At 40.6% G+C, this 22,927-nt stretch overlaps 1 protein-coding gene across 1 annotated transcript in view; it reads left to right on the top strand.

The window, feature by feature from the left end:
* cdk14 (cyclin dependent kinase 14) overlaps positions 1-18,949 on the top strand; it is a 193,113-nt gene extending 174,164 nt beyond the window's left edge. The window contains exon 15 of the mRNA XM_073486226.1: positions 17,386-18,949. The gene's annotated coding sequence lies outside the window, so the exon portion shown is untranslated. The remainder of the gene's footprint in view (positions 1-17,385) is intronic.
* Positions 18,950-22,927: the final 3,978 nt, after the last annotated feature.

Genomic DNA, 22,927 nt, shown 5'->3' with positions numbered 1-22,927 from the left:
TCAACTTCACAGGGAGAAAGTGAAAATATTACATTTAGAAAAGCTCATCTTGACAGCCTCAGTGCCAGACCCCATGCTTGGAAAATGAATTATACATATTCTTGATTAACCAGCTGAGTCCCTGTGCACAATCCCTGAGCAAACACAAGCTTTTTGGAATAAATTAAAGCCCAAAAAATTCAGTTTCAGCATCAGCAGGAGCTTCTAAATAATTATGTAAATATGAAACAAATTTCCCAAGCAGATATCCTCCTCTGCAATCCTCCTCCATCATTCTTATGCATGCCTCGTAAATTAACTAAACTATGCAGATCGTTATACTTACACAAAATAGGCTAATTAATACACTTGACAATAGAGTTCTCCAGAGGGGGCGATGCTGAACTAAATCTTCATCACACAGAATTGTAAACCGCAGGCCAAACAGCAGCAGGCTGAACTGCTCTCTTGCAGAAGCTGCATGAGGACAAAAGATGAAGGATTTAATAAAGGATCACATGCCTCAATGTTTTCCTATTTATTCATTACATGGTGTTTCTTGTACAGTTAGAGGAAGTAAAGTAGAAGGAGCAGCGATTTGCATCGAGACCGGCTTTGCAGTCTCTCATTTGGTTGTTTTTGTGTTTGTCTGCATTTCTATCTGTAAGAGAGAGGACAACACAGAGCTCATTATCCAAACCAGTGGTCCTTCAAATTACAGTCCCTACCCTTCCAGAGCCTTCCAAAAACCCCACAACACATCACAAAAGCCGGCACGGAGTGCTGAGCAGTGTCAGTGGTGCTCTTTGGTCTTCACACTGCTGTTTCTGTGTCAGCGCTGCATTTGAATATGGATTATGGAATGTACAGCTGGTGGGGAGGAGGGGGTTTGACTGCCTAATTACATCGCGTGTTATAATGACCATCCCTATCCCATCTCACTCTCTTCCCTCCTTGAGAAAATCTAATGAGGACAGAGCATGAATCTAATGTAAATCCACAAACTCTGTTGCTCTCCTTGTTATCTATAGGGAAGACATATAAGGATATTAATGATTGCATGATTAGATTCAGGGGAGTGTACTTCAGTCCTTTGCTCCTTTACTGGCATTCTCTTTACGAGAGGAAGTAGACTTTTATTGTTATTATTAAATCTGCTCCAAACCACAAGGTCTAAGAACTGTGAACTTGGAAGAGACCAGCTTTGTGTACCAGTGTACAGCCACAGAACCAGCTATTTATACAGCCTATATCATCAGATTGAATATGTAATATACATATTGGGGACAACTGGAATCTTTGTCATTTTTTGTTCAACTTTGAGTCTTGAACAGGTTCGGTGCTCCTTGTCATTGTTACAAGTCTTTGGAGCTCTACTGGAGGGATGAACAGCATTCTTCTAAAAGATATTACTCTGTTTATTGTTCTGATGATGGCACTTCAAAATCTTACATACTGCTGGTGTTCAGATGGGTTGAGATCTGGTGACTGTGAAGGCCAAAGCATATGATTCACATCATTCAAAAACAGCAGCCTGGTCAGTGGCCCTACATTTCTAAGTTTAACACTGTAGTTACCCATATAGCGTCACTGTTTGAAGCACCCCTCTAGTGCAGTAGAGTGGAAAAGTCTGGGTCGATGGGTGGTTGAATGGTACACTGGACTTTACCCCCAGAGACATGGTCTGTGTCTGTTTGTGGTCAATAGTCAAGACTGATTTGTTTTAAAAGCTGACGTACATAAATGACAATGACAAGTTATTTACGTTACGTAAGTAACATGAAGGTAGTTATTTTAGCCCAAAATGTGGTCTTTTCCTAAACCTAACCAAGATGTTTTGGTGCCTAAATATAACCAAACTGTGACATTTTTCACAACAATAACAGTCCAAAAGTCAAAAGTAATGCACCGTTCTTTGATTAAACAACAGTATTTTTTATCATCATTATCCCTAACCCATTATCATCATCATCATCATCATTTTTTCCTTGAACAACCCCACCCACCCCTGTTTTAAAAATGTAATGCAGTAACATTTGCTCAGATTACATTCTAATTTACCTACTTTTTACCACTATCAAAGTATATTTCATAAGTCAGTATATAAGTATAATATTTATGTACTCTCTCCATCCCTGCTACTCACCCATCCACCACCCCAATTTCTACACCCTTATGTTTCTGTCACATAAAGGGTCCACTACTTTCAGTATTTGCATTGAACATTGGCATAAATTGTGTTGTGCAGAACTGTTCCCTATGGACAATGTCTAATGATACTAGAAAACTGGAAAAATCTACAAGCTACAAGGTGGCACTAGATAAAACATCATGGAGTATTCTAAATTAAAAGGGTTCTTCCCATGAGGTGCATGAATGTGTTGCATGCATTTCATGGCAATCTCCTTAACTTTTGGTGTCACGAGTGCACAAGTGGAGATTTTTGCTGTTCACATACTGTCTACATAAGACCAACCACTATTGCGCATACCCACAAACAAACTTGCTATAACAGACACAGACAATTAAAGACACATGCACATAAATTTATGTAGATGTTACTCACAGTCTCTCCCACATCCTAAATGCCTAAATTTTCTCTATTTGCCATGCCCTCTCTGTCTCTATTTGCCTATAATCCCATTAGGAAGAGAGAGGAGAACGTACAGAAATAGAATGGTATGTTCAAGCTGATTTCCTCACTAAATGCAGCCGTTTAGGCCTCAATAAAGCAGCTTTCACAGCCAGCAGAAGCAGCCCCTTCACTGTGATGGAGGAAGACTAACATGTTTAGATGGCCCATTTAGTATTGGGTACAAGCTCACAGGCTTTTGAATGGTAATAATGGAAATATAGCTGCCTTATCATTGCATAACGTTTACCTGGTTCAAGCTTGATTGAATTTGGAGCACAAAATGTTTTGCAGTGGAAAGTTTCATTGCTTCAGTGAAGCACTGGTATAAAATGTCCTATGGTTATGTTTTCAAATGTAAAAATTCTCTCTGAAAAGAGAACAATCAGTGTTACATGTTTCAGGTATATTTTCTCTATGCATTCAAGCAGGAACAATGGCTTGTCGATGCTGTCTCCAGCCCAACAATTCAAAATGTCAGGGTGGCTTTCCAAACAAATATTCTCTGGAATAGGATACGGTGTCCGTGTTCCAGTGTGGACAACACCCAGTCTTTTCAACACAAGCTGTAATTCACAGGAAAGTGACACCACAGCTGCCAGAATGCCACCACAACTATATGATCTTGCAGCTTAGCTCTCAAGACCAACCACCTATCACATGTTTCTGAAACTGAGAAGAAAGGGATGTATGAAATGTATGCAGAGTGTGTATGCAGGGCCCAAACAGGCTTGCAAGAAGCATAAACAGAGGGGTAGCAGCAGACTCCCACTGACACCACAGAGCTCTAAAATTAACCTACTGGCCTCTTGGCTTTTCACTTGACCGTACAACCCCAGCAGTTGGCTGCAGTGGGAGTCTGCTCTCCACACTGTCATTTCAAAGCTTTATGGAGCCCAGAATGCAACCACCCAGTATTTACATTCACCTCTTGTGAAATGTTGTGTTTTTCAACTGTAGAATCAAAACTTTCCTCATCAGAAAAATGACAGCATATGTTGTTAGTTCAGACACTTAAAGTGAAATGTTTACTTTGTCTTGACAACCAAATGCAGAGGTAGGATGCTGTTTAACACTACTCAATCTCTTACCCCTAGAGTCCACCAGAACCGTTACGGCCGCGATACGATCGCCGTTCTAATCAATGCTCATGTTTCCATCGGCTGCGCCACGGCACACGGCTCAGCAGTGTCCCAGAAGTGGCTCTCCGCTCTGCTCCACGGAGAATGTGCAGCAAGTCTATTTTTTTACGGAGACGGTCGCAGTCGCGTCAAGCTGAACAGAGCAGATTATGACACAATGGCCAGATGTCCATCAGTGTTGGGGCCAGTGTGTCCTGCACCATTGGCACATGTCCAGTTAGACTAATATCCATAATTTTGCCCATTTTTTGCCTTTGCCTCATCACCAGTGCCATTTGCACCTTTTGGTGTGGTGTGCTTCATCATAACAGTGATTTCTATATCCGCAGTTATTTCTTCTCATACAGGTGCAGAACATACAAGCTGATTAGCCATCGACTGTAGTCTTTGCGCTGTGTTTAAGTGCAGCTTTTTGGCTAACATGACGACGTGAGGTGACACAATAGTCGACATTCATCACTACTGCTTCTTCGATGTCAATTTAGTGAGTCTGGACCCTTAGGGAGGAGGTCAGAAGAGATGGTTGGGCTTACAACGTGTTTGACTTTAACACCAGAGACTGAGGTGTGCGTCCCGTCACCTAACAACAGAAAACACTGGTTTCTTTTAGACATCTTCACAAGCTTTTTAACCAAGTAGTGTGAATTGTCCCTTGAGAGCATGCATCTGCACTCAAGGGATGAAGAGATTTTGATATTTTTTGTGTACAAATAGATGTGCTGACCTGATTGTGATTCATTCCACACCGTTTTTTTAAACATAGTTTTCTCCGTGTCATGAATTGCCTCTCTGAAACCTTAAAATCCCTAAATAATTTAAATTCAAATGTATCAAGCCCCATAAAATATTAACATGTCTTAATTTGAATTTGTAAAGTCTTCAGTTTGATATAAATATTTTATGATGTTATTTGTTTTTCTCCTTGTCAGAATTAATGAATTTCTTCAGCAGCAGAATCACAAGTTTTGGTGGTCTCTAAAACAATAACCCAACCTAATACGGGCCTGTACGCTCAACCCAATGTAGTACCTGTTCAGTAAAGGCCTGATTTATATGGGCCCAACTCCCTTCATTCTAACATACTGCCATGCAGAAAAGAAATCTAACAAGTTTCATAGCTTTACAAAAGCCCTAAGAATCACTATGTTAAATATGAAGTTAAAGAAACAATTCATTGATCTTATAACACTGGACAAGCACACCCTACTGCATACTGTGGCTAAAAATATGACTGTGACCAATGAGGTTGGTTTAGTTTTCTCTTGTGGAGAGGAACATCATTGGCTACATTAGGCAAATGATGCTGTATTACCAGCACAGACCACTGCGATCTGGGATCACTGCTGTGGAATCAAATCCTATATAACTATCCTCTATTAAATTCTAACCAAACTTCATGAACCTGCTCTGTATAGTGTGCCTTACTGTGACTCCTGCGGTGCTGTTTTAAGACCAGTTGTCACTGATAATATTAGAAATGAATCTCTCAATGCAGGGAATGGTTGGTGACACTAAAAAAGATAAAACAGGATGGAAAACAGGCTTTTAAAGTAATACAAATCTCTTTATTCTACTATCATTTTCATGACAGATTTATCTTGGAGAGATTAGGCTCGCTGCGGTGTGTTGATGTCTTCATCGTGAGCCTCAGTTGGGTGAGGGTTTAAGCCTTGCTGTATAAATAGCCTGTCAAAGAGATCAAACTGCAAAGTGTTTCGCAATGTTCAGGCTTTAATGTTTTAACTGGTCATAGAGAAAGACACTGAATTTTTCCCTAGAATAGTTTATGGAGAGTAGGCAGAAGATATGCGTGTATTTTTAAATCCTGAAGTTGTAAGTAGTTATATTCACAAGGTTATTCCTTCCAATTGATCGGAGTCTAAGGATAGAAAATGTTCGGTGGTCAGTCCGTCCATCAGTCTTAAACTTTGCGCATAGAGGAAGTTAACTCATTCAGGTTTAGATAAATCACATTTTAATACAGAGGGTGCTTTACCCACTGTGTTCCTTTACTTTAGTGGTTAAAGCCACGATTCCACTTCCTTGCAGCTTGAGAAAATTCTTAAAGGCCTTGATTTTGACATTGGGAACCTCCTGATACCATGTATACAGACTGGTGATTGACTGATATAGGTTAATGGGAGGGGGAAGAGAGCTGCAGGATAAGCCATATGGATATAGAGTTGGGAATAGATAAATGTATGCCAGCAAAAGCATTGATCTTTCCCCCACTGGTCCATCAGAGAACAGCGATGGATATGGAGATGGGATGTTATATCACAGGGTTTAAGCCCAACAGTGTGTCCCCCTCTGCTCTGCTGATGAATAAACCATCAGTTGTATTGTCATACAGTCCAATGACAGTGTAGTTTCAGCAGGTGCTGTCAGTATACTGAATGTTTGCAGAGGTACAGCTGCCCACTGAGATTTTTCTGATAAAACTTCCAATTAGTTCAATCTGTGTAGTCATCAAAATGCAGCAGTGCTTTGTGCAGGAGCAGTTTTTATTCTTTTAGATAAGGTCGAACAGCGACAGGCATCACTTTCCCTGAGGCCTTTTGAAAAAACAAGATGTTCCCTCAGAAACGTTCTGTACTTTTTATTGTTCTGGTCTGTCTAACACAATTTGGTAAAAGTTGTCATGCCCAGAGGAATTTTTAGTCATTGTTTTCATGACTACCTGGCATCACCAAGTCAAAAGTTCCAGTTGTAACCATTTAAGTCTCACGGGCAAAGTGCCATGAGATATAGTGAGAACATGGATGAACCATCATTAACAATCATGAGCTTTTTTGTGTAACTGAGTATCTCAAGTTAAAATTAGCTCTCGATGTTCATCACCCGCAGAGTATGAATCCTATTATATCCAAAGTATTGGTTTGAGCAAAATGTTTTGAAAAAAAAGTGCCACCCTCAAACCATAATCTGAGCTTTAAACACAAAATTCTGTACATCATAACCTAACTGGCAGATTCCAGGTACTTTATTAAGCCCCTTTCTGCTCCCAAGAGGATAAACCTATTCAATTTTAATCAACCCTTTTATTGTGCCACTTTCAGGACAGATTTTTGTCATGACCCAGCTCTAAAACCATGACAAAAACGAGGGAGACCCAATAATAAGACATTTATTTAACAAAATAGCATAATTTACAACACAAAATTAACTGAGGATAAGATGAGGTGTGTTTTATCGGTAACGTCAGTGGTGAGGGTGCGTATGTGCATGAGTGTGAGATGTGTTAGGTGGCCTACAGCCATGGTAGGTGGGGCTTTCAAAGTGAGCACACCGGGCCCGGGAGCTTCAACTACAGGGACCTTCCTCCTCCCAGGCAGGCTACCTGCTGCATAATAGTACAGTACAGGTTAAGTAACAAGCAGGGGGACGTCACACTTTACATATTTAGCCACACTAATGGTAGCACTATAGCAAAATCTTCAGTTTGTTGTTGACTTTAGTCGTATGCAGTATGATGAACATTGCTGCCTCCATGGGCTGCTAGCAGGGCTTTAGACTTTGTCTTGCTTCTGTTTTTCTTGGCACAGTTGCCTGATGTGTAGAGAGACACACACATTTTTTACTTGCAAACACCCCAGAACAGCTACTGAAGCTGTCTTGGGAATGATGATGAATTTAATAGAGCCTTTCACCATGAGTTTGGCAAAAGCTCAGCTGGCTCAACAAAGCTAACTGCCCTCAAATGAAACACCCTAGCTTGTAAGCAAGCCAAGTTTCCAAACTACTTTTTTCTCCCCTATTTGGCTTCCAAAGGCATACAATCAGGCACAGCTTATAACAGAGGGAACTAAACACATATTCATGTAATTAATTAACATAAACTGAAACTACTGTATATCAGAGCAGACACAATGTAAGACGTGTCTGTTTCAAGTCCGCAATACTTTGCTAACAGTGGAGAAGAACACTGATTCATGTTAATGTTGACATACTTCCATAGCATCCCATAACTTACAATTGGCTTCCTACAGAGATTCATGTCAATAATGTATTTCATTTGATGCTTTCCTATACACCACTGATGCTACTCATACATCTAATAACTGGTCTGCAGTGGTCGTGTTTTGATGTCTAATGTGTCATTCATGAGCAACTTACTATTACAAATTACTCATATGTACACGCCTGCTTGTTTCTCATAATATATCATGCTTTTTATTCTGTGCATACAATGCAAACATTGAGGTCTAAGATAGAAGTATGAATGAAGTGTACACATTTTTGAAGGGGAACATCTGGCAAATGTTTTAGCCACTCAGCTATACTTAGCAGTATAGCTCTAAGGATGGCAATATCGAAGTTTCCACTGATCCAGTAAAACATTTCAAGATGTACTTGATACATTGGCACATAATTTTGGGTCAGACATTCATGGTTTCTGGATGAGGAATTCCAATGACCTCTGCTTGTTACCTTAGTGCCATGAGCATGTTGACCTTTTTGGGTTGGAGTAAAATGTCACCGTACCGGGAATTGATTTACGTGAAATTTGGTACAGACATTCAGACTGTTGTGATCCTGATGTTTCATCTGGCACCATCATCCAATCTAAATTTCAATTTTGAAGAACCAATGACATCCCCATCAGCCTCAGCTGTGATTTTGTTTTGATTTTAGCATGCTTACAAGCTCTACTTGTACACAGTGACTGTTAGACATTATGTAGGCCGAGACCTGTGTCTACATAGCCACACAGAGCTGCTAGCATGTTTTTAGACTCATGGTCTTGTAAAGAAATAAAAGATAGCCTAAAGACATATTTTTGAAAACATATTCAAAAGATAAATCACAGATATGCAATATGTTTGCATCTAAAGACCTATCTTTATTTAGAAGCACAGAGAGTATGGCTCAAAGGCATATTTATGTTATTTAATAAAAAAAGACTTTTGGGGGGCAGAAGGTCGAATGGTGGTGGGGGGGTTAAAGAAAGGGTTGAGCTGGCATTAGCTTAAGGAATCTGTCTGTGTTTCCTAGGTTTGTGACCACAGCACTGTATTCATCACTCTGTTATTTGAATTACAGACGAACGTAAGAAGTGCTGAGGTTTCTGGACTAGCAAGCAAGGCTAGCTAGATTCCACATTCGTAGTGGAAAACCAATTTATCAGTCAAAATGCAATAGAGTGCTGCAGCGATGACGTATTTTTGTAGGCTAACCCTGGAAGTTAGCATATCCCTGGTTCCCTCAACAAAAAGCCTATGGAATTTTTACATGTTTTTTGGGCTAATGGAGGGTGATGGTGGGCTCTGTGGTGGGGCCCATGAGGAGGCCAGCTGATTTGGAGGGTGAGTCACATTAACAGCGAAACCTCTCAAGTACTGTAGATGCCAAGCAGCAGCCTCTCATGCTGCTAACTTTCCTCGTCTGGTATCTGCTCTGCATTTCTCTTTATCCTCTTTCTAAATCTCTCTCCCATACCAACTCTTCACTTGACAAAATGCACTTACCCAGCTTTTTCTTCTTTGCTCTCCTTTCCAGCTACATTCTATTGCTCTCATCCTCCCATCTGTGTCCTCCACCCTCCTCTCAGTGTTTCCATCACCTTACATAAACCCCAGTGAGGGGGAAGCCAGCCAGGCCCCAGACAAGAAAAACATACCCCCAAACAAGGATTTATGGAATGGGAATCTGGCGAAACCCGGCGAGTGGGTGTGTTTGCAAGTTCGTGGATGAAGGCGTTTCCAACCGGGGCATTCTCTGACCCTCAGTGTACACTCATTACTCTTCACCACAGCTGCACACAGCAGAACACAAGCTGAGCTGAGGACTGGAGATGAATAAGTTTTTACTGCACTTTAAGTGAGATTGTAACTTGCCATGCTGTTAACATGGGTCATTGTATCACTCCAGATCAGTGTTGATTGAGAAAATGGTAGTCGCCATTGCCTTTCAAACCAACAACCTCAGTGCATGCAGTATGTATAATCATTTTCACCTGCACAAGAAGAGTCAGGTCTCTGTGGAATGATGTGTAGTACATGATGTAAACTGGAGTTTGTTTGTGTGTTATACAGTTTTTTATGTTTGGTTTTAAAGTTACAAATCCTGATGAGTTAATGTTTGTATCCTGAGTGTATGGTTGTGAATGTGCATGGACTTTTTTTGTGTGAGCAGAATTTGTTGGGATGTGTTTCAAGCTAATAAGTGCTGATTCTGGTGAAAGTGAACAGAAAGACTATGCTGCGGTAATAGGAAACACATGAATGTGCTGCACAGTGCAGGCTGTCTGTGGTACATAAGTGTGTGTGCGTGTGTGTGTGTGTGTGTTGGGATTGTGTCTATGCATGCTTTAGAGACTCATATTCACTGAGTCTGGCCCACACAACTGAGGCAAGAATAACAAAGAAGAAAGTGTTTGTATTAAAGCAGAGAGAGGTGGCACGTCTGCAAGCCGCGGAGCTGAGTGTTCTTTTTCCCTTTTCCTACCAACTGTATCTGGACCACTATTATTTCACAGCCACATTACTGAGGAGCCATGCACAGACGGAAATGCATAAAAGTCCTGTAGTTTGCTAAACTCTTGAGATGTAGAGGAAGGACTTTGACAATTCCTGTCCCCTTTATAGGCATGGTTGTGGCATGAAAATGGTGAAATGTAAGAATTTCTACAGATTTTGTATCTTTAAATCCATAAACAGTATTCCATTGAGACTGCAAAAGCTCATGAATGAAGCTCATTTTAGCCTGTCATGTTCAGAGGTGATGCGTCCACAGCTTCTGTGGTGCCGCTCAGACATGGCGTGTTAGGGCTGTAAGCCATGAGCATCAAACTAAAACAACTTTCCCAGCTAAAGCAGCAGAGTGCACATCAATGGGCAGAGCCTCTGTGGAATCTCCTCCTCATGTAGGGGGAGGCCCCCAAGGTGCGTCGGCTGCTCCCCGGCTCATCAGTTAGTCACAAATCCTCCTGTTCATGTTTTGTTGTCTCACATTGAAACCAGCTCAATCAATGGCATCAGTGTCCTTTTGTTAAGTGGTGTGTCTGGTTTTCACACTTTGTGTATCTCAGATAGCCTTCCACATCACAAAATTATTGATCCAACAGATGTCTTTGTTAAAGCCCTATAATTGGCTCGCCAAACCAGAAGGTTGTTCAAGCCGTAAAAAAAAAAGTGGCAAGAATGACTTTTTTACCACTTGGAGGGAACTTTATAGCAAACAGTTGCGTGTGAACACACCCAACAGACTGGGTTCAACATCGTGTTTGTGTCCACTTGAAGAATGTATGTCCAACATTTCATCTCCTTTTAGCTCTGGTTTTGGTCTCTGGTTTTGGTCACTAGCTGCTTGTGCCTGTCAGCCGTTTGGAGCTGGGCAGGTAGGGCTGGAGTGGGACTCATTTTCAGCCCAGGAACTTCATGGCCCAGCCCACTTTAGTTCTCAACCTATTATACTGGAGATATTTAATTATAGCCTGTCTATGTCAGGCCGCTGCTAAATTGTGGGTGGGACAATCTGACAAGGGTCTGGGGGTTCTCCCCTCACACATTTTAAACTAGCATGAGAAAAATTATAGGTACATTTGTAATTTAATCCAGATCACATATTTGAACAAAAGGCCGCCAGGCTGCCCTGCTGATGCTCCGCCATCCAGCAGGTCTCTACTTAATGAGCCCAGGGACACTACAGCTTGGACAGCCAGTCTTGGTGGTGTGTGTACTGGGACAGTTAGCTTACAGTCCGCCGCATCAGCACAAACACAACCCATTAACACCAGACAGCTACTTGGGGTTAATTGTTTATTGCGGCCTTGTATAATACTTGCAATATGTCCTTCCCTTTATAGTTCATTTTTCCATCTTCCTCTCCTTTCATCTTTGTGCTCGCTATTTCTTTGTGGCTGCTGTTTTGCCTCACAGATGGGCCGTATGGATTTCCTCATAACTGGTACAATGACCAGGCTTAGTACTGAAGCAGGCTGCAGATGTTTACGCCCAGGCCTGTCTGACTCTCACTATGATAGTTTTACAAGTTAATCCAAACTGGATTACCTGAGAAACCAGAGCAAACAGCTCCATTTCCTTGTTAAACAAACCTAAGTAGCCTCTGTGTTGACAGTTTTCTACTATACAAACGCTGTATGTGTTTGTGTAACACTGCATGTGGAAACACTCACTTACTGGCTCTTCCTCCCTGCTTCTGTTCATTATCGATACACTGTAGAAACAGTGGCGTGTTTGTTAGTTGTTGATGTGGCAGCACAACACCAAAAATCTCTGGAAATTTCAAGTCCAAGTCAAGTTCCAGTGGGAATATGTACATGTAAATTAAAGTAAAATCCAAATTCACTCACATCTACTCCAGCAAATACCAAGAAAAGCCCTTCTCACACTGACTCATAAGCACACACACACACACACACACACACACACACACACACACACACACACACACACACACACACACACACGTGTAAATAACATACATACTTACAAACGGAGCCCTAAAAAAGCAGCTTATTAAACCATCAGCACCTTCCCAGCTCGGGGTGTTCAGTGAGTGACATTTAATGGCAGTCTGACTTCTGACTCAGTTCATTACACAGGATCAGGCATCAGGGGCAACTGTCGGTGTTTGGGAGAGGAGTGCCTGTTAGAAACTTGGGAATGAGGAGATGATTTATAATAGAACATGGAAGCAGGCAAAGGGGAAATGAGGTGGTAGAGATTGCTGAGTTCATGGGTTTGAGGTTGGACCGGTTCATGTTGCAGATTTCCACTCTGGTCTGTTATTTGGGGTTTCAAACATTAGTGTTTGGATTCAAAAGTACCTATCAGTCAAATTTTAGCTCACAAATGACCTGCCATGTCCACAGGTCAGACTGGAGACACTTCTCAATACAGTACAGTCCAAAACTGTCCTCTGCCTTAAACCAAACAGTAGAGAACAGGGGACATTTGGCAGCTAAAGTGTGGGTTCAAGTAAGAAAATCTCAGCATTTTCTTTTAGCAGAGTGGGTTATTATCAGCAAAAGCTCAGAATCAGTTCATGCCCTACAGTTGGTATGAGCTAATAAAAAATGCATCTCTCTGCCTGTCTCAGGACATGCATAGTTAAAAATTATGTCAATCATTTTTGGTGTGAAGAGCATAAAGTCTGATTCTTAAGGCTTCTCTGGTTTTAGTCAGACACATGGTGGATTGGCAAGACAAAGCATCTACAGTGGATTTGTGAGGCTGTGTTTGGCACACAGTGGAACTTTGATCTATGCTAACATCAGCTTGCAAACATGCTCACAATGACGATGCTTAAAAGCTGATATTCATACGTTATATTGTTTGCTCTGTTCACCACCTGTAGTTAAGCATGTCACATTGCTAACATTTGATATCTAGCACCAAAAACACAGTCAAAAAGTCAGATGATTGATAGTCAGTTGGATTCATCTTCTGGGGACCATGAATATCTGTACAAAATGTCATGGCAATCCCTCCATTAGGTGGTGAGATATATTAGTCTGGCTCAAAGCAGTGAAATGATTGACTGACAGTGCCTCCGCTGGAGCCATGCCACATGGATACAACTCTTAGTAGAGATTAAGGAGGTAGAGAGTATCATTGTAATCTGCATAAACAATTATATTTATTAGTGGCACATACAAACTAAGGCCGTTGCTATACAGGAAGTGGTATAAAGGAGGGGCTGCAGAATTAAACCCTGGGGTTTTTCATAACTGGAAACCCAAAAAATGTTTTTGTGGAAAAAATCAAGACAGAATTTGAAGCAGAATTTTGTGCAGAAATGTGGGTTTTGGGGTACTATGAGACATTTTTAAAGGAATGTATTTTAGATAACTGCTATGAATGGTTTTATCCAAAACAATTGATATCTCTTACAGGTTTCAAAAATGCAAATCCGTAACTTGCCACCTTTGTTCTCTTCAGTTCTGTTTCCCCCTTTCTGAGTAGCTCCTTTTTCCGTTGTTGTGGATCTGTGTGTTCCAACATAGAACATTTAGGGATTTCATTTTGGGGGGAGGGTAAGACTGTTTCTATAAAAGGACAGCCAGCAGCTGGCCACGCCTGCTAAATCCGCCCCACAAAACCCACCCACCAGCTCCATCTGCTTCCCAAGTGGAACCCCCTGACTCACAAGCACACACACACATGCACTCACACACACACACCTACTTGGTGCTCTTTGATCCCAAGAGAGCGGAAACCTACATTTGTACATCGAATCCATTTCAAACAATGAATGTCTTGTTGGCTTATAGAGTGTACGACAGTTAAGTGAGGAGTGATGACACTTTCACATTCATTCTTACCTACATACTGTGTCTCCTCAAACTCAGAGGTACAGTACTTCAGTGACCTTGACCTTGACAGCTAAGCTTTGGCTTTTAACTGCTCTCACAGGACAAGCTGTTAAGCTGTAGTTAGTCCTGTTCGTCTGCATTTAGAAAGGAAGAACAAGCAAAAACCCAACTAGAAGCAACAAGATGTTCTGTAAAAAGTATTCCCATATGTCAGTAGTACTTCACAAAGGGACAATTATTCTTAGATACATTTGAAAATGGCCATGTCCAATCATTGCCTGTGTCTTGGCCAAAAAGCTGCCCTTTAACACACTGCAAAGACTGCAGCTGATGGCCAACTAGCTTGTACGTTCTGCACCTGCATGAAAGGAAATGCACCTCTAATGAAGAAAATGTCTGATAAAAAGTTGCAAATGGCATTGGCAATGAGGCCTTCGCTTACCAGAACAGCCAATGAAAGCCTATTCTACATGTTCAATCGGCCAAAAAGCCGCTGACATAAGCCAACGAGCGCCACTGAGGCAGGACTCATTGCAAAAACTAGGGCTATAGACGCACACAGACGGCCCCGACATTGGCTGACTGTCAGCCTGGTGTCAGGGCCCTTAAGCTTTACTGTTTGTTCATTTGTTTTATTACAAATTTATTTGGTGGAGTGCCCTGTTAACTCACCTGGTAGAGCGGCACCCCATGTACTCAGGCTGAGTCCTTGACAATGTTTTGAAGAGACACACTACATACACTATGTATGTAAAAATGTCATTTTAACAACTTTTAGTTAATAGTACTCCCAGTACATGTTTCATATTCCTCAATAGATTAGGGTTTTAGTAAAATGTAACAAACTGACTCAGTAGGGCGCTACTGCTGACTTTTGCGGCGAGAGTCAAATGATAGTGATTTTATATTGGACTGACCATTTATATGCATATACTTCCAGTCCAAAAACACATGTAAATGAATGTACACAGACACTTAAAGTGTGTATGTTTGGAACCAGAATGCTACAGGAGCAGCAAATAAACGAGCGCTCATCCAACATTAGAGATTCCTGGCATATGCAAGTCTGCTTCCACTGGGAACTGACTACCAAAGGCTGGGCGAATGATGTAGAGAGACAGAGAGAAGTAGAGGGAGAGGGGGGATATGAGGCGGTAAAGAGGAAAGTCAGGGTAGAAAGGGACCTAAGAGAGGCAATGAATTATTTATTAGTCCACAGCACCCTCCTCTTCTTCATCCTTTACTCCTCCTCCTCTTTCTCTTCTTACTCCTCCTCTTGTTCCTCTGCTCCAGCTTCCTCTTCATCCTCTCCTCCTCTTTCTCTTGTACTCTCCCACCTCTCTATCCCCTACTCCCTCTTGTTCAGCATCCTCTAGTCCTTCCCTTTCATCTTTTACTCCCTGTTTCTCCTCCTCTTCATCCTCTACTCCCTCTTGGTCAACTTCCACTTCCTCCTCCTCTTCACCCCCTTCAATCCTCCATTCTGTCTTTGTCTTTATCTCCCAGTGTTCTTCCCTTTCCCCTGGCTGGCCCTTAAGATATTTTCCAAAATGTTGTTGTAATGGTACTGCCTATCGTACTATCGAGACATCATACTGTGAAAGTGTTAGTTTGACATTGAACTCAAATGATTGTTGATAGCTGTATGGTTAGACTTTGGAGACAGCCAGGCTGAGCTAGGCTGATCATGTCCTGACTCTAAGCTCTTGAGGTAGATATCAATATGTTCATCCAACATCTGGAAAAAACAAAAGCAATAAGAAAATTCAAAATGTTGAACTCTTCCTTTAACTGGACTTGGTCGCAACCCAAGGTAGTGATGAGAGAGACCACTGGCCAAGACCAAGATGAGTCTGAAACAAACAAGTCGCCTGAAATCTTTGTCATGGGATGACACCATTCTTGAGTCATAGATGATGGTATGTGCATGCATACAAGTGTGCAAATTGCAGTGAGGTGTGCAAAATTCATGTATGTTATAAGTTAAAGAGGTGTATTGCACCGTTATGAAAGTTATGGAAAGTTTAATTATAAGTTAGCAAGTCCAGTAAGACCTCATCAGCCCCCCAGGGATGAGTTTGATGGCCACCGGCAGGAATGATCTCCTCTGCCGCTTGCTGCCGTGTTTTGGTTAAAAGTCTTTGACTGAAGACACTTCTCGCCTCAATCAGCAAGTTGTTAATGGGGTGTGGGAGACATGCTTACCAACTTGGACAGTATCTTCTTCTCTGTCACAGCCTCCAGAGAGTCCAGCTCAATGTCTCATCAGGGCAGCAGCCGGTAACTCCTTCAGATTTTTCGAAATTTTTGTTTCTCAGATGTTTAGTTTTTGGCTTGTTGCTGAAACATATTGCAGAAATGAATTTGTCAGCATTAGAGAAGAAAACATATTTTTTAGATTTAGAGCAGCAGACTTTGAGACACACACTGCCCGCAACCTCTTTCGACCATCCAACCTGACTAGCCGGACCACCCCAGGGAGGAGAGCTGGGATAAGAGCCATGCTAATCCAGCTTGGATTTAAGGCTGCTCCTGGCTAATATCCCGTCGCAGGGAGGTGAAACGGACGAGGTTGGAGCAACTGGAAAGCAGATACTGTTGTGCCTACAGACCTGTCTCCGCCACAGCATCCCAGATCAAGCTGTTTGAGGGCGACTGAGTGCAGGACTACAGAGGAGGACTCTGTTTGCATTGTTGATGCATTGTGCTCACACAGTCAAAGTGGACGGACAGTGTTTCCCAGATGTTGAACTTTTAATATAAATATGCTGACCATATTATCATCACCATCTTGTTGCTGCTGTTTACATTCACCCTGATGCAAATTCGGAAAGTGCCTGACACGTTTATGTATATATGTATATAAATAACTGTATATATGCTCTATGTTTGTGTAGCATGAAGGAGTTAACAAACTTTAATTTCGTTACGGAACCCTGTATTGTATAATGTCAAATAAATCATCAGAAACGTTGAATTTTTATTCCATGCATTCTTCTTCTTTTTCAAAACCTGGCACCCACACTACCCACAATGCAACTGACATCAAGTGACGTCAGTGACATGGAGGAAATTCAACAGATTATATGCAGCTTCCTCTGGAGCTACAAAATGCTTTAAACTACTTTTTTTCACATATGCAGTAGTACTCCCCGAGACCTGTAAACACACTTTTTACGTGTAAACTTGATGGTGTTACCCTTTAATGAATTTAAAACCAATATGCTCATTATTGTGTCAGCTAACTGTTGATTTCAACCTGGAATAAAACATGAAAAATGTGACATTTAATGGCTCAAGTATGGAGTGAGTCACTGACAGATTTGCATTATGTTTCTTTGTCTGCGTTTCAGGTGGCTGTTGTAAAGAAAAAAAAAGATGAAGACAGATGTCGAGACGGAGGATCCAGACGAATGAAAGAGCCCCAGTTCTCTTTATTTATTACCTTCACAATACGTGTGAGCGTGGGTGTATGTGTGTGTGGCGTGTGCATGACAACGAGTGCGAGCATTGAGAGTAGATATGAATGCATGTGTGCATTATGAACGGTACCTAAGATTTCAGGCTATCATTTGCAAATTTTGTTTACTTTTTATAAGGTTCCAATAACTCATATATCATTGTCACAGTATAAACAAAATGACTTTACTATTGGTACATATTGTGTTTTGTGTTTGTAACTAGCCTCCTATTTAAGAATGTATATTTGTATGTATGATATACTCATCTAGAAACTATTTAATGGACAATTTTATTATAGCTTCATCTTCTCACCACTATACTGCTCATGCCAACACACATAACTCAACAAACACATACAGGAGATATGCATACGAGCAAACAGCAAACACCTATAGAACAAAAACATTGCAGTCAGTTCAAAGGGAAAAAAAATCCTAAAGAGTTAGTTTTCCATTTCTTTCTAACCAAATGCAACTCTTATTTGTGGAACCGCAGACAATAAGAATAATAATGTAGGGCTTTCAGTTGGTGTAACACATCCTCAGTCAGCCATATTGGAGGTCCTCTGTTCTTTGGTAACTGAAAGGCTGGTTGAGTTAATGTTGAACAGTTTCAAAGGAGATGCGTCCTTATTTTTGTAGTTTTCACCATCATTCTCATCAGTTATCAGAGTATTACACTCACAAATAGCATTGCTGAGCAATATGTTGACATATTAATCTCAATGCAGTGTGGCGAGTTAGGGCTGCAATCCAGGCTACACCTAGGGGAATGTGCATAGGTCTCGTTTGGAGACATTTATATGGCTGTTTCTTTTATTCTGGCATGAAAACTTGTATAATGTTGACCTTTTTTCTTCTTCATTTTAAATCAGCCAAACAAGTTACACAATGTGTTTTTGAAATTTGTGAGTGAGCTCAGAGGTTTCTTTACAAACTACAGTTACCTACTGTATTACACCCTGCTTTTTATGGTTTTGTAGAAACGTTAACATGCATCCTTGCAAAAACAGTAAATGTAGCTTTAGCTCTGCTGCCATTTTCACCCAGTGGCCAGTGTAGGTACTGCAATAAAACATATCCCCTGTGATCCAAAGGGCATTTTCCCCATTGAACATGATTATAAAAGAGGCATCTTCGAACTGCAAACAAGGTCAACAATTATTCTTTGTATTCTGAGTTTGGTCATTGGTCAAACTTTCCCAGAGTGTAGAAGGCTATTTCTATGCATGCACAGTGGGGCACACAACACGAAAAAAAACAAAAAAACCCTAAAGAGATAAAACATGAGCTAGGCGCCATCTTGGAGTCTGGTATCCAGTTATTATATTACAATCATTGACTTATATTGCTCCCATTTGTCTTAATTTTCACTGCATTTCCTTGGGTTAAAATAATTGCAATGTAGGCCTAATGGATGATTAAAGTGGACTTTTCAATATTTCCATCACTTAATAAAAGTTTGTAAGAAAGATGTTTTCATAATCTGTTAGAATGATGGTCAAAACTGCAAAACTAAGGCCCTAGTTGTAGAAAAATACCAGTAATAATAATTCTCCTCTTAATTTTTCAAAAGGACCTCCATGATGGAACCAGACGTGCTCGATATGAGTTTTGTGTTGCATTTGAAAAGCCTCTCTAACATAAATGATCTCTGCTTGAGATGTTGACAGTGCACACATAAAACAACAGGGACTGAAAGCAAGCAGTGTGCATACGAATACAGACGTGATACGGCTAAGTGTGTCTGATAGAGAGGTGTGTGTGTTCTTGTGTGTGTGAGTGTATAAAACATGGGCAATAGCTAAAGCATTGGTGCTTCCATCCATGCATATGAGCTAATGTACAAAAGGCAAAACACAAAGGCAATAGGCTGTGTGGCCTATTGGTTTATCCGGCCAACGACAATCCTCCCTTTCACTTTATCTGATACATCACAAGATCTGCAATATTCGATCAGAAACAGATGATCTGGTCAATAACTGTAACTTTTTGTTCAGTTCATGAGTCAAATGTTCGATTGTCCGGGGACTTTCCTTATGTGATAAATTAAGCAAGTGTAGGGATGAGTGCTTTGTAGTTTGTGTACAGTATTTGTACTGTAGGTGGTGATTAACTATGATCGGTCCCTTCACCACCAACATGTGCTGTCATGCAAAGACTTCCCCATATGTGTGCTCCACAATAGCCTACATGTTCGAAATGTTTTGGAACTTTTTCTAACACCATGCCGAGGTCAGCTGTATAACACAGTCTCATCTACAAAGATGTTTATATGGATTTTTGGTCTTTCTTTTGATGTTTTGTGTGAAAATAACTGAATATTAAAGCTTAGACGTATGGTGATATTTGTGAAGTACTATCAATACAATGGCTTCCTCTTCAATCTCAATCAGTTTTGAAATCGACATAACAATAATATTGGCCCTGCACTGTTGATTAGCTGAAGAGACGAGGCAGAATTGGAGTGGCGAATAATAATGTCACTTCACTACCTGTTAAACACACTCTCTCTCTCACACACACACACACACACTCACACACACACTCTCACACTTATAATATATGTGTCTTGCCTGCGATAAACTTCCTGCACCCTAACAGTGTAAACCCACAGCCCCTCTACGCTCCCTTCCAGCTTTGCTCTGCAGTCTGACACATTCAGGGACGGGTTTGGATTTTTTAATGTCTATCTTAATAACACGCTCACTTAATGTAATCATCCCTCTTCTCCATTATAGCCATGAACTGATACTGCCATATAGTGACTGCAATGTAAGAAACTGGCCTGTGCCTAAATGCATTCCAAAGTTCAGTTGTAGTTATTATGAGGCTTCAGCAGTCTGAGTTAGCCGAATCAAGCTGTTATCTTTGTCATGGCAGTCATGCATGAGTTTTATGACTGCTATTTTTCTTAAGAGCTGTTAGACCAAAGCAGAGCTTAAGTGACATGCAATATTGAACCTGGCTAGGATGGCACATCCATGTTGCCATTGCTGGATGTGTAAGCAGGTAGTTGTTTGCTAAATTGTTAGCCTTAAAATGGCTCAAGGCGTGAGATGTTTTTGTCTTCTCTGTCCTCTACTGGCCAAAAACCACTTAATTGGGCTTTAAATATACTTATTACTAATTTGCTGACTGGCCAGGACTCAGTAAAGGGAAGTTGGGTTTGCTAAGTCAAGCACAGGTCAACATTAATGACGCCAGACAGGAGACTCAGTGCCACCAACTGGTTATCTTTGTACATGCAACTCCTAATATTTGCTTAACAGTTAATTCATTCTTGTCCCGATAAACTGGACATTTTTTACATTTTGGGTGGAATTTAGATTCAGACTGCTTAATATTAGTTTCAACTGAATTTTGGAATACTTAAGATCACAACAAGGACTGTGGATTTTGTCCCTGATCTTTTATAGTGTAGTCACTCGACAAGGGGATCACTTCACAACCATTGTAGGGTGGAGGGATGATTATAATAACGTATACTGTAAATCTTTCAGCATATGTGATATACATGTACATTCTGAGCTAAAGGGGCAATCTGTGAGATATGGCCAGAATTTAGGTTGAAACATTCAATAAATGACCTTCCATTATCAACAGAATGTGAAGAAACAACTGTTGACGTTATGTATCTGAAGAGGTGATAGTCTTCCCTGTTATCTGCCTGAATTGGTCGCGATTCAGGCAGACTCCCGCCAGCTAATAGGGCCACTTAGCTCCACGGCTAACTGTGCTACTTGCTAATGGCAGCTAGATGCTACAGCCAAAGATAGCTACAGTAATGAGTATAATGAGCAGCAGTTAGCAGTTATGCTGCCCCCTACAGTTTTGGAGCTACCTTTGAATTCTGACCATTTCTTACATACTACACCTATAAGATAGACTTGAAAATATCGGAACCTCTCCTTTAAAGGAGGAAAAGCAATGATATGAAGGAACTGGAGTCTTAAAGTGCTAAGACAGGTTTAGAAACATGATATGCTTAGAAATGTTCCAGTCCAGCTTCTTGGACCATAGACAGTAGTGGCTCTAAGGCAAAATAAATAATTTTGGGCTACACTCTCCCCAATAGCGTTTTGAAAATGCACTTTAAAGAAAAGTCAGTTTGCCCTACATTCCAGCCTGTTGGTCACTTTTATGCACTTGCTTTGCCCTTAATGAAGGTTATAATATATATATGTATATATATATATATGTATGTATATATGTATGTATATATGTATGTATGTATGTATATATGTATATATATGTATATACATGTATATGTATATATATGTATATGTATATATATGTATATGTATATATGTGTATATATATGTATATATATGTATATGTATATATGTGTATATATGTATATGTATATATATATATATATATATGTATATATATGTATATGTATTATAACCTTGCTTTGCCTGACGGGAAGCAACCAGACCTCCTTACAAATGTAAATATCGTCCCTCATTTTAAATCTTTACCAGAGATTGAGAAGAGCTCGTAAAAATGCTGTACTTGAAGTTATCTTACGGCTCTTCAGTGTCATCCCCAGGCTGTGATTGTGCGGCGGAAAAAAGGGGAGGAGAGGGGGTGGGTAATGCCAGTAAAGCGGCGTGACAGAAGAGGGTTAATACCATCGAGCTGTGCTAAGATTGCCCAGCCTCATGTGGCTTTAAGGGATTGCAGGCAGTATTAGCAGCTGAATAATTATTTTTGGGATGTTTCTCCTTGTGCTCACTTTTGGTGTGGCACACATCGCTTCGTTTCCCCCTCAACACTCTTACTTCTGTGGAGCTTTGGCAGCCTGCAGTCTTGTACAAAAACTTATATTTTTGTGTCCTGTGTGGGCAGAGCTCCTGAAGGCACTCTGTTCAAACTTGAATGTTCTACATATATTTCAAATAAAGTCCAGAGATGGAAAGATTGGGTGGAATTGCACATTTAGCACTGTGACAGGAAAAGTGTGAAATAATATCAATAGAAATGTTAATGGTGGAAATGGATAAGGTGGTGACACCTTTGTAAGAAGTGAAATAGTGATGCGTCCACTATGTTTGTAAACAGGGTTGCAAATGTCCCCTTAATGCTATCAATGAGAAATCATATATGAATATACATATATGATGAATATAGATATAAGGCATCTATTTTTGGCATTCTTTATCACGTGGTAAGAAGTGGTATTGGTAGGAAAAACATATAGGTTGGATCCATTGTGCATCCTCGCTGTGCTGAACAATGAATCTGTGTTTGCGACTTTTTTCAACAAAGCTTCTCTCGTGTTTTCTTTTTTTTTGTATGCTGCACTGAGAATACATCATTTTCACAAGTGGTTTGGAAAACAGAAGTGTGAAACAATATAGTATACAGTAGAATAGCTGTTGCATTATTTGTTACGACTTGTATGTAATGTTATTATGGAAGATGTAAT

The sequence above is a fragment of the Pagrus major genome, chromosome 17 (assembly GCF_040436345.1).
Source record: "Pagrus major chromosome 17, Pma_NU_1.0".
In the NCBI taxonomy this organism is placed as follows: domain Eukaryota; kingdom Metazoa; phylum Chordata; class Actinopteri; order Spariformes; family Sparidae; genus Pagrus; species Pagrus major.
This window is presented reverse-complemented; position numbering and strand designations above follow the sequence as displayed.